Below are 11,032 nucleotides of genomic sequence, written 5' to 3'. Positions count from 1 at the left end.
ACAACATTTCTTCCATGTACACCTGCACACCAGAAGGGGGCACCAGATCTCATTACAGATGGCTGTGAGCCACCATGTGGTTGCTGGGAATTGAACTCAGGACCTTTGGAAGAGCAGGCAGAACTCTTAACCACTGAGCCATCTCGCCAGTCCGTTAATGTTTTTTTTTAAATAAAGGTATTTCTGCAAAATAGTCTGAGATATGCATATTGTTCGAATATATATTGAACAGTTTTAGTATGGCATTTACTCATTCAGTTAGCAATTAGGAAGCACATGTATGTTCAATATTGTTCTAGGTATGCAAGAGTCCAATATTACTTAGATGAAATAACTGCTCCCGTGTATTGCTGTGTAGGAGAGTAGCAAGTGAAAAGTCATTTTGCAGTAGAAGACTGGAAGCATTTCCTTTCCTGGCACTATCCAAGGAAAAACCCTCAAAGTACAAACAAGGAGGACAAGAGGACTATAAAAGACCATGCACCACATAACTAGATGCTTTGGGGGTTCTTTCCTCAACTGACCAGCCTAATTCCGTTCTTGGGAGGGATGTTCTTTCCCTGAATAAGTTGTCTATTTCTATTCCATGTCTAACTGAAGAGGCATGCATGACCTTTTCTGCATTTCGCCTTCTGGCAGCTGCCAGGATTTGCACCTCAACTGTCCTGGGTTTTTCTCTTAAATTCTGACAAAATTGTCCTTGAGCTTCCTTTTAAATGCATGTCTACATTCTTTTATTAATGATAATAAGAACCCTGCATGGAAACCTCAATTTCCTCAATAGTATTAGAGTCTATAGGAAGAGTCAGCCTCATAAATACATCCTTTATAATCTGCAGTTAAAGTCCTGAGGGAAAAAAAAAACACCCCCCCGCCATGAGTTCTGTGGTTTCTACGTAATCATGTAGGCTCTTTGTTTCTATCATCTCTCAGACAACTCTTGTTCTTCTCCACCCACATAACTGATCCTTTGGATGCACGCCAGTCAGTACCTCCGGGAAGATGTAAAATCCTCTCCCTGTTACTGGTTCAAGGTTTTTTTCTTGGTTCTTTATTGGTGTTTTGAGACGGAGTCTCTCTTTGTAGTCCTGGCTGTTCACAAACTCATATAGAGACCCAATTGCCTCTGCTTCCCAAAATGACATGGGCCACCATGTCCTACCCTCTTCTTGGTTATTTTCTAGAAGGAAAAACTCAGCTGAGAGACACATACAGCTTAAGTTTATTTAGAAAAGCAACATATATACTCTAGAGAGAGACTGGGGTAGACAGACACAAAGCTAGGAGCCCTTTGGACTTAGCATTGTACATTTTAAATGACTTTTATGGATATTAATGTGGTGAGTGGCATATTCATGGAGGTAAGGGAATCTTGTGCCCCTTCCCAAGTCGTGCTGAGCAGGCTCTCCTTTTAAGGGTATTTGTTTGCATGATATTCTTGTGAGGCCCACAAGGAGGGATTTGAATGCAAATGATATTATCATGAAGCCAAGGTCCTTTGAGGATGCAGATGCTTCATTGGTATGCATGTGGAGCCTCTGGACAAGTGCCTGGTGCCTTAGTTTCTAACCCAGCAAGAGGAACCTACTTATTGCTTCGAGGATGTTTAGCCACAGGAGACACAGCAGTTAGGATACAGCCACAGTTCTCATTGCTTACCCCACATCTGACTCCTTGAGTATCCAGTTTTAGAGAGGTTTTTAATTTCACCTAAAATGAAACCACATGTAACTTTTTTCTGTAGTTTCGTGGGTTATTTTATCCACTTCCAGTAGGCAGTGAGCGCTGAGGCATAGTTTCCATCCACTATACTCTTTTCCTCTGTGTACCTTTGTCTAGTACCTGACAATATGTGGAAGAAAAAACACTATCATAGGGAGATTGTTTAGTGGGTAGGATAGAAAACTAAATATATCTGATGAAATCTACTGGTGTCCTCCAATGTTGGATAAGGTTCAGCTAAAGTTTTTGGATATTTACTTAATAAAGCATAATTTTGAAGTTTCTTTGAGATATGAATGACAGACAATAAAACATACATTTAATTTTTCAGTTTCAGAAGTTTTTAAATATATTTTATTAGATTTTTTTTACCAGTCCTTAAGTTATAATGAATAAATGCATTCAGTTTTAAATACATATCAATGTAATATTCATAGTTCATAGTTCAGCATATTATATTATTGACAAACTGGTCCTTTGCATTTAGATTCTTAATGACTATATAAATATGGGTTGCTGGATGTGGTGCTGTGTATCTTTAATGCCAGCACTCAGGAGGCAGAAGCAGGTGGATCTCCAAGCTCAAGGCTGGTCTGGTCTACAGAACTAGTTCTAGGACAGGCAGGGATACACAGAAAAAGCCTGTCTTGAAAACCAAAACCAAATAAATATATAAATAAAAACAGATAAATATTTGTACATATAATCGATTCTTGCATTAGTGTTCTTTTCTTTGAGTTTCATATGTTCTTAAATTTGAAAATTGTGAAAAATAATCAAAATGAGTAATAAGCATATAAACCACCACCAAGAGTTTAATTCATGCCCTTTTGTAATCTAGTCCCCAAAAGATCATCAAATGAAGAATTGAGCTACAGATCTATGTGGATGTCTGTATTGTCAGGGTTGCTTTCCTGGAAGTTATTCCAGAGACAAGTGTAACGACAGCTCAGGGTACATAACAGCAGCAGAACTTATCTTGCAGAATTTCCGATGCTTAAAAGGAGAGCAGAGTCTGTGCTGGGTGAACTGTGATGTCAGGGTAGGACCCTAAAGGAAGAGCTTCTGTGAATGTAAGCGAACATTAGAGTGAAATGCTTAGCAAATTCGGACCACAAGAAAGGGGAAAGGGTGAGGATTAGTGCAGCCAAAGTGTGTATCAAACTACCCCTCTTCCAGTCCCCAATGAATGTGAAATCTAGAAGTCTGGCTTTTTATCTGCTCTTTGTTGAATCCCAGCTTTGCATCTGAATCCCAGCTTTGCATCTGCATAGGTTCTTTGAAAGTCTTCATTAGGGAAGACTTATCTTTGTTCTTCTACTGATTTATTTAGTAAACTATTTCTTTATATGTTCATATTATGATGAAACTTATGGTTTAGTTTATTATCTGATCTTTTACCATTCATCCCTCTCCTTTTGCTCAAATTTTAAAACTATGGCCAGTAAGTGCCCTTTTTTAAAATAATATTCTCGTTTCTTTTATGTTATAGTCTTTTATTTTGAGACTAACCTAAACATTATGACCTTGCCTCAGTCTCACAGGTGCTGGGATTACAAGAGTCCACTGCTATGCCTGACAATGGTAGCCCTTTCCTTTTTAATGGAAAAGGCTATTTTTTTCATTCATTTTATGTTATGTGATTTTAGTTTGAGACTAGACTGAACATCATGATCTTCTTGCCTCAGCCCTCCAGATGCTGGGATCACAGGCATACACTGCCACAGCTGGCAGTGGTAGCCCTTTCAGTCAGGGCTCAGTGCATTTTGATATGCTCCTATGATTTGGGTTTGTATTTTGTGAAATCCTGTGCTTTTCCATTTATCTTTCACATTTCCACCTTCCTTGGCTTCTAGTCTCTTGCATATATTCTAGATCCTGGAACCAGCCAGTTCACAATACATGTCTATTTACTTTTATTGTAAAGTGGTATTAACAACCAATCACTGTGAATTACTTGCGATTATTCCTTCCTGGGTGTAGTGCTAGCTAGTCTGCATTAGTGGAAAGAACAAAGGAATGTGTGTGTGGTATGGACACGGCACTACAGATTTTTTGAAAGTTATCCTCAATATTTATAAGAAGCTTAAGATGTATTGAAGTCCATTTCCCTGAAATTGTTACATTGCCTTATGGAAAGTTTGGCCTCTGCTACTTTATTATCCATACTACTGTCTAGTGTAGAAATTCTTCTTCCTCATTTACCATGCTTTTAGTTTTTTAATTCCTGTGAAAGAGTCAAATGTGCCAGTTGGTTAAAATTCTCCCTTGTGGGCAAAAAATTAGTTCATGATCATATAATGCATAATAAGTTCAGCTTTTGTTTGATCCTTACAAACTTCTTTATCTCTAAAGTTATTTAAATTAGAAATTCCTCATAGCTTTCAATGCAGATCTGACATACGTATATGGATATTTGAGTGGTGGTGGTGGTGGTAGTGGTGTGTGTGTGTGTGTGTGTGTGTGTGTGTGTGTGTGTGCGCGCGCGCGCACGCGCGAGTGCACGCGTGCATGTTTACAACCATCTGTATTCCATCTCTATATCCATGGTATTAATGATATATTAAAACTTGTTTGAAATGTGTCTTATATTGCTTCTATTCTATCTGTTAATTTGTTTTATATCTAAGATTAACTCTCTTTGCAATTGTTTCTTGTTGCCTTGAGATATTTTAATCCTATATAATATGGAATATTATATAACTCTTAAGTAGACTGAGATGACTGCCAATGATATTCAGACTATGTACCTGATTTTTCATCGCCTGCTTCCTTGATTTACCAATAACTGGCAGAGGAGAGTTGAGATCTCCCATTACCACCGTGGACTTTCCCATGCCACTCTCCAAGATTTGTTTCACCTGTTCTAACACTGTCATTGGGACACACATGTTTGGGAATATAATGTCCTTTTGGAGGATTGGCCCCTTGTCACTTTGTAATGCTTATCATTCCCACTGGCCATTTCTTGATCTGATAGCTACTTCATTTGAAATTAATGCACCTACTGCACCTTTTTTTTTGGAGTGAGCCTTTCTTAATCCTTTTTGTAAATAACAAGAAAAACAGTCATTTTCTTGAATATGAATGCCTTACATACTAATTATAACTGGTTTTCATAATCCAGTTGAAATGCTAGTGGTTTATTGGAGTACTTATACCACATCCATTTTAAGTGAGTGTTAACAATCATTACATAATCTGATATATATGAATCACAGTTACAATCAAATGTTTTCTTCTCACTCCATATTTTCTTTGTTTCTGATTGCACCAATTTTTAACTTCTAGTTTTATTTTGGTTTTAGATTCATTTCTTTTATGTTATGTATGAGTGTCTTACACTCATGTATGCCTGTGTATCCTATATGTTCTGGAACTGGAATTGTAGACAGTTGTGAACCACTGTGTGAATGCTGGGAATTAAACCCATGTCCCTTGTAAAAACAAAGATTTTAACTACTGATCATCTCTCTAGCCCAAAATTCTCTGATTTTAATTGGACATTTAATGTGGTTTTATTAGTAGCTTCACTCTAAGAACATTCGTTGCACTATTTTAAAATGGCTATTTGTGATTTTCCTAGCCTTTCTGTGGTAGTTTGAATAAGAATGATCCCATAAACTCATGGGTTTAAATGTTTGGTCCCCAGTTAGTGGAACTGTTTGAGAGGAAGTTGGATATGTGGCTTTGTTGGAGGATGTGTGTCCTTTATGGAGGAAGTGTATCATTGAAGTATGCTATGGGGTTCATACAGCCAGCACCAGGCCATGTCTCTGTGTCTCTGTTTCTCTCTGTGTCTTTTTCTCTGTCTCTGCCCTTCTTGACTTTCAGATTAATATGGAAGGGCTCTGGTTTCCTCCTCCAGCACCACGTCTGTCTGTCTACCACCATGTTCCCAACCATGATGATATTTGAGTAACCCACCAAAATTGTAAGCAAGCCCCAAATTAATTGTTTTTTCTTAGAAATTCTCTTGATCATGATGTCTCCTCATTCTCCAGCAGCATGTCTGGCTTCATGCCACCAACCCCAACCATGATGATATTGGAATAGCCCTCTGAAACTGTAAGGAAGTCCCGAATTAAATATTTTCTCTAAGAAATTGTTTCAGTCTTGGTGAATCCTCACAGCAATAGAATACTAGCTAAGGCACTTTCTAATATATATTTACTTCCTTAAGTCCACCATCAAATAACAGGGCATCACCTAATTTGTAGTGCTGTTTCCTCATAGCATAGTGTTCCTCTCTACTCTGTACGCTCCTGATATCCATTTCACTAATTCGCAAGCTACAGCCACACTCTATGTTCTTAAGTCACTCATCGTTGGGAATACAAAAGGATATAAAATAGAAATGGCGCCATTTATCTCAATCTGTTCCTTGACAGACTTTTTGGATTTGTGATTTGCATGATTTTTTTCCTATTTCTTAAGTGTTTTCCAGAGCAGGTTTTCTGAGACAGTTTTTGATTTTGAAATCTTTCATTTACTCCTCAGTGTCAAATTTTCTGGTTGTTTACTTGTAGGTACATTGGGCTATATTTTCTCTCTCGATGAGCCTTTGAAACAGTTCAGTCCCTTCTGTCTCTGCATGGAGTCCTGAGAGAAAAGCCTCTCTCAGATTTTTCTGGGTGAGGTCAGTGCACCTCGTTTGACTCTGAAAAAGGGAAACAGAGGAAACAGTTCATTGCAGATCAGATGGGCTCCATCGTGGTGGGGGGCAGAGACATGTCCAGGTAACAGGACTGACTCTCTGTAGGAGAGATTATATCCCTGGGCTGCAATTTTAAACATTGTTTCTCTGGTGATTTACCTTCAGCTCATGCTGTACTTTCCCTGGCTACAGTGTTGCCACATGATGCCCTTGAGATGTGACTTCTCCAGACTGTTTATTCCTTGCATGAGGCTGCTTGGCTAGAGGTGACTGAGATGGCCAGAATACTGGTTCTCCACCTAAGATAAGGTTATGACAAAATGTTTTCCCTGGAAGGTAAATCTTCATTTAGGAGACAGTTCAGAGAGTGTTTGACAACAGGCATTTCTTTATATTGGCCAGGAAAATCAAGACCTCTTGGTGGACTATCCTGCAAGCAGCTCTTGAGCATGGCCCGAAAGCCTGCAAGCCACTGGGTGTCTTGTAGGCCTCCACATTCATTCATTCATCCTATTACCTCCTCAGTCGTCCTTCTCAGGGAGATATACAGAGGCTTCTGCTCCAGGATGGAAACCTCAACTGTGGCATGCGGGGTGTCTTGGCTGTGCAAAGATTCCAGGCTTCCAACATGCCTCCAACTTTCACTCACTGCTGTGTCCAAAAAGTGTGACTCAGTTTCTTCAACATTTTCTTATTGTAAAGAGAGTACTAGTGCTTTCTTGTCTATGAGTATATTCAAGCTGAATGAGAGTTCTCATCTATAGCCAGTCATGTTTGTATGGTAGCTCAATCAGTCTACCCCTATGACTTCCACAGATCATGCTCAGTACAGAAAGGCAAAAAAGTGAAATTACTGATCTCAGAGACCTGAAAAGGAGTGTGGAAACAGAGCGGGAGGTGGGGGCTCCCTAAGATTCAGTAACATCTGACGCATTGTTTCTAATCTGAGTCTTTAACTTGGAGTTTTTGTAGATAAAATTGGCAGATTTCAATTTGTTAAAATCTGTTAGTCACAGTATCTACTTTCCCTGAAGCGCCTATGACCAAATGATTTAGAGCTAATATAATATGCTGCATGTAGAAACTGAATATGGACTGATGAAAGAATTCTTCATGTAAAAAAGTAGCATTTTTGCCTAGACATAATAAAGACAATATACAGCAAGCCAACAGTCAACATCAAACAAAATGTAGGGAAACTCAAAGCGATACCACTGAAGTCAGGAACAAGACAAGGTTGTCCACTCTCTTTATATCTATCCAATATAGTTCTTGAGGTTCTAGCTAGAGCAGTAAGACATCAAAAGGAGATCAAGGGGATACAAATCAGAAAAGAAGAAGTTAAACTCTCACTGTTTGCTAATGATATGATAGTTTACATAAGTGACTCCAAAAACTTTACCATAGAACTCTTACAACTCATAAACACTTTCAGAGATGTAGCAGGATACAAGATGAACTCAAAATAATCAGTAGCCCTCCTTTATACAGAAGATAAATTAACTGAGAAAGAAATCAGAGAAATAGCACTCTTCATAATTGCCACAAATAACACAAAATATTCTGGGGTAACTCTAACCAAAAAAAAAATGAAAGACCTGTATGACAGGAACTTTAAATCTTTGAAGAAAGAAATTGAAGAAGGCACCAGAAAATAGAAAGATCTCCCATACTCTTGGGTGTGTAAATTAACCTAGTAAAAATGGGAACCTTACTAAAAGCAGTCTACAGATTCAATGCAATACCCTTCAATACCAGAAAAATTCTTCAAAGACCTTGAAAGAACACTACTCAACTTCATACAGAACAACAAAAACCACAGGATCGTCAAAACAATCCTATAAAATAAAGGAACGTCTGGAGGCATTACCATCCCTGACTTCAAACTCTATTACAGAGTTACTATAATGAAAACAGCCTGGTATTGGCATAAGAACAGAGAGGAGGAACAATGGAACTGAATTGAAGACACAGATATTAATCCACACATGATTTTTGACAAAGAAGCTAAAAATATAAAATTGAAAAGTAAAGCATATTCAACAATATTGCTAGCAGAATATGTACAAGAATGAAAATAGATCTATTATATATCACCATGCACAAAACGCAAGTCGAAATGGATCAAAGACCTCAACATAAAACCAACCATACTGAATATCAAAGGAGAGAAAGGCAGAAGTATCCTTGAACACATTAGCACAGGAGATTACTTCCTAAATATAAGCCCAGAATCACAGACACTGAGAGAAACAATTAATAAATAAGACCTCCTAAAACTGAGAAGCTTCTGTAAAGCAAAGGAAATGGTCAACAAGACAAAAAAAAATCAGCCTACAGAATAGGAAAAGATCTTCAGCACCCCCACATTGGACAGACGAATGATAACCAAAATATACAAAGAATTTAAAAAGGTGGTCAGCAAAGGAACAAATAATCCAATAAAAATGGGGTACAGGACTAAACAGAGAAATCTCAACAGAGGAATCTAAAATGTCTGAAAGACACTTAAGGAAATGCTTAACATTTTTAGCCATCAGAGAAATGCCAATCAAAACAATTCTGAGATTCCAGCGTATTCCTGTCAGAAGGGCCAAATGAAAAACACTGTTGACAACTTATGCTGGAGAAGATATGGGGTAAAGGGAACACTCCTACATTGCTGGTGGGAATGCAAGCTGTACAGGCCCTTTGGATGTCAATGTGGTGATTTCTCAGAAAATTAGGAAACAACCTTCCTCAAGACCCAGCCATACAACTTTTGGGTATATAGCCAAAGGATGCTCAATCATACCACAAGGATATGTGCTCAGCTGTGTTCATAGCAGCATTGATTGTCATAACCAGAACCTGAAGCAACCTAAAAGCACCTCTACCAAAGAATGGATAAAAAAGTTGTGGTAAACTTATGAAATGGAGTACTACACAGTACAACAAAATAACATCTTGAAATTTGAGGGCAAATAGATGGATCGAGAAAAACCATATTCTGTGACGTAATCCAGGTCCATAAAGACAAATATAATGTGTACTCACTAACAACTGGCTGTTAGACATAAAGCAAAGAAAAATCAGACTACATTCCACAACACGAGAAAACCTAGACAAAACAAGGAGGACCTTTAGGGAGACATACTTAGAACTACATATGAAGAAGGAAAGAAAAAGATCTCCTGAGTAGATTGGGAGCATGGAGGTCATGGAGAAGTGAAGAATAGGAGAAGGGGGGAATGGAGAGGAGCAAAAAAAAAGTATAACTCAATAAAAAAACAAGCAGGGATTTCAGAGCAAAACGTAAATAAATCTGACAGAAAGAAAACACCAACCAATAGTTCATGTCAGTGCAGCTCATTTCCCACAGGGGAAAAAAAGAGAATGGAAATAGTTGGCTTTTACAGAATTTGAGATTTGAAACTAGCAGAACGTTACGTAGGGTATGTAGAGTTTCCTTGACTTTAGTAGAATTCTTGCATTTGTCCTAGCATTTATTTTAGTGAAGTAAGGCATAAGAAGAACAGTGCAGAGACAAGGAAGCAAACATCATCTGTGGTGTACAAAGGGAACAAACGCTCGTAAGTCTACAGAGCAAGGCCAGTCGTGTGTTCATCACGATGCCCATCACAATGAAAAAGTCTGGCACCATTCAACTGCACACCTCTCTATCTGGACATTCACTCTGAGTGTCACCACGTTAGGATTAGGTCATCATACATGCCTCCGTTTTAAAATGTGAGGACACAGGATGCTACTCCACCTTGATTTTCACAAGGAAGCACTCCTAGGTTTGAGAATGTTTGTTTTACATGGTTTCTATTTGCGGTGGGTGTTTTTCAGGCAGAGGGTATCAGCAGTGAATAGATACACCCACATCTCAGCAACTCTGACGTGATGGAACGGTAGTTACCATCAAGAACTGAGGCCTCATTCATACGATGGGAGGTGGAAAAGGCCCATTTTGTTAAACTGATTTATTTGAAGGACCAAGAGTTGTGTTGAGAGGCAGAATGAAATTCTTCCCCATTTTCAGGTACTTCAGAATTCATAGGACACCTTCTGAAATTATTTGTTAAATGCACAGTTTAAAAACTATCCAGTTACATAACTCCAAACACTCCCTTGATTTCTGTGACTCTTTCCCAAAACCTGTTGCTGCTTACTAAAGTCCTTGAGCTAAAACATGAAGTCCACTGGGAATGTACTGGCATCTCTTTCACTCTGCCCTTTGTACAATAGCCTCTTTGAGAAGATTGCCCATGGCCACTACTTTTCAATACATTGTAATTTAGCATCGCTATCTCTTTCTCTTTGGTTGAAACACTGCAAACTACAGCTAAGCCATGAAGCTGTCTAAAAAATAATAATCCCAAACCCAAGGGGAAACTTCAAATAGTAAGTGGCGGTTAAGCATATGATATACATTGAAGAAACACGATAAAGATTTTCCAGGTACTTACTAGACTCCTCGGGGCTCAACTCGGGATGCCAGAACTTAGGGAATGTTAATCCTGCACCATAGAGATTTTCAAGGAAAGAAAGTATAGCTCCAGGTCTAAGTGGGTAACCCTCAAGATCTGAGACTGTATGTGTTTCTTCATGCATTCCAGGCAGGTTATATGGGGAACACACATGGGCGCGCACACACACATGGGGGGG

Source organism: Alexandromys fortis, unplaced genomic scaffold (genome assembly GCF_014885135.2).
Source record: "Alexandromys fortis isolate MF-2015 unplaced genomic scaffold, M_Fortis_MF-2015_v1.1 scaffold_357, whole genome shotgun sequence".
NCBI classification, from domain to species: domain Eukaryota; kingdom Metazoa; phylum Chordata; class Mammalia; order Rodentia; family Cricetidae; genus Alexandromys; species Alexandromys fortis.
Note: the sequence above shows the minus strand (reverse complement) of the source record.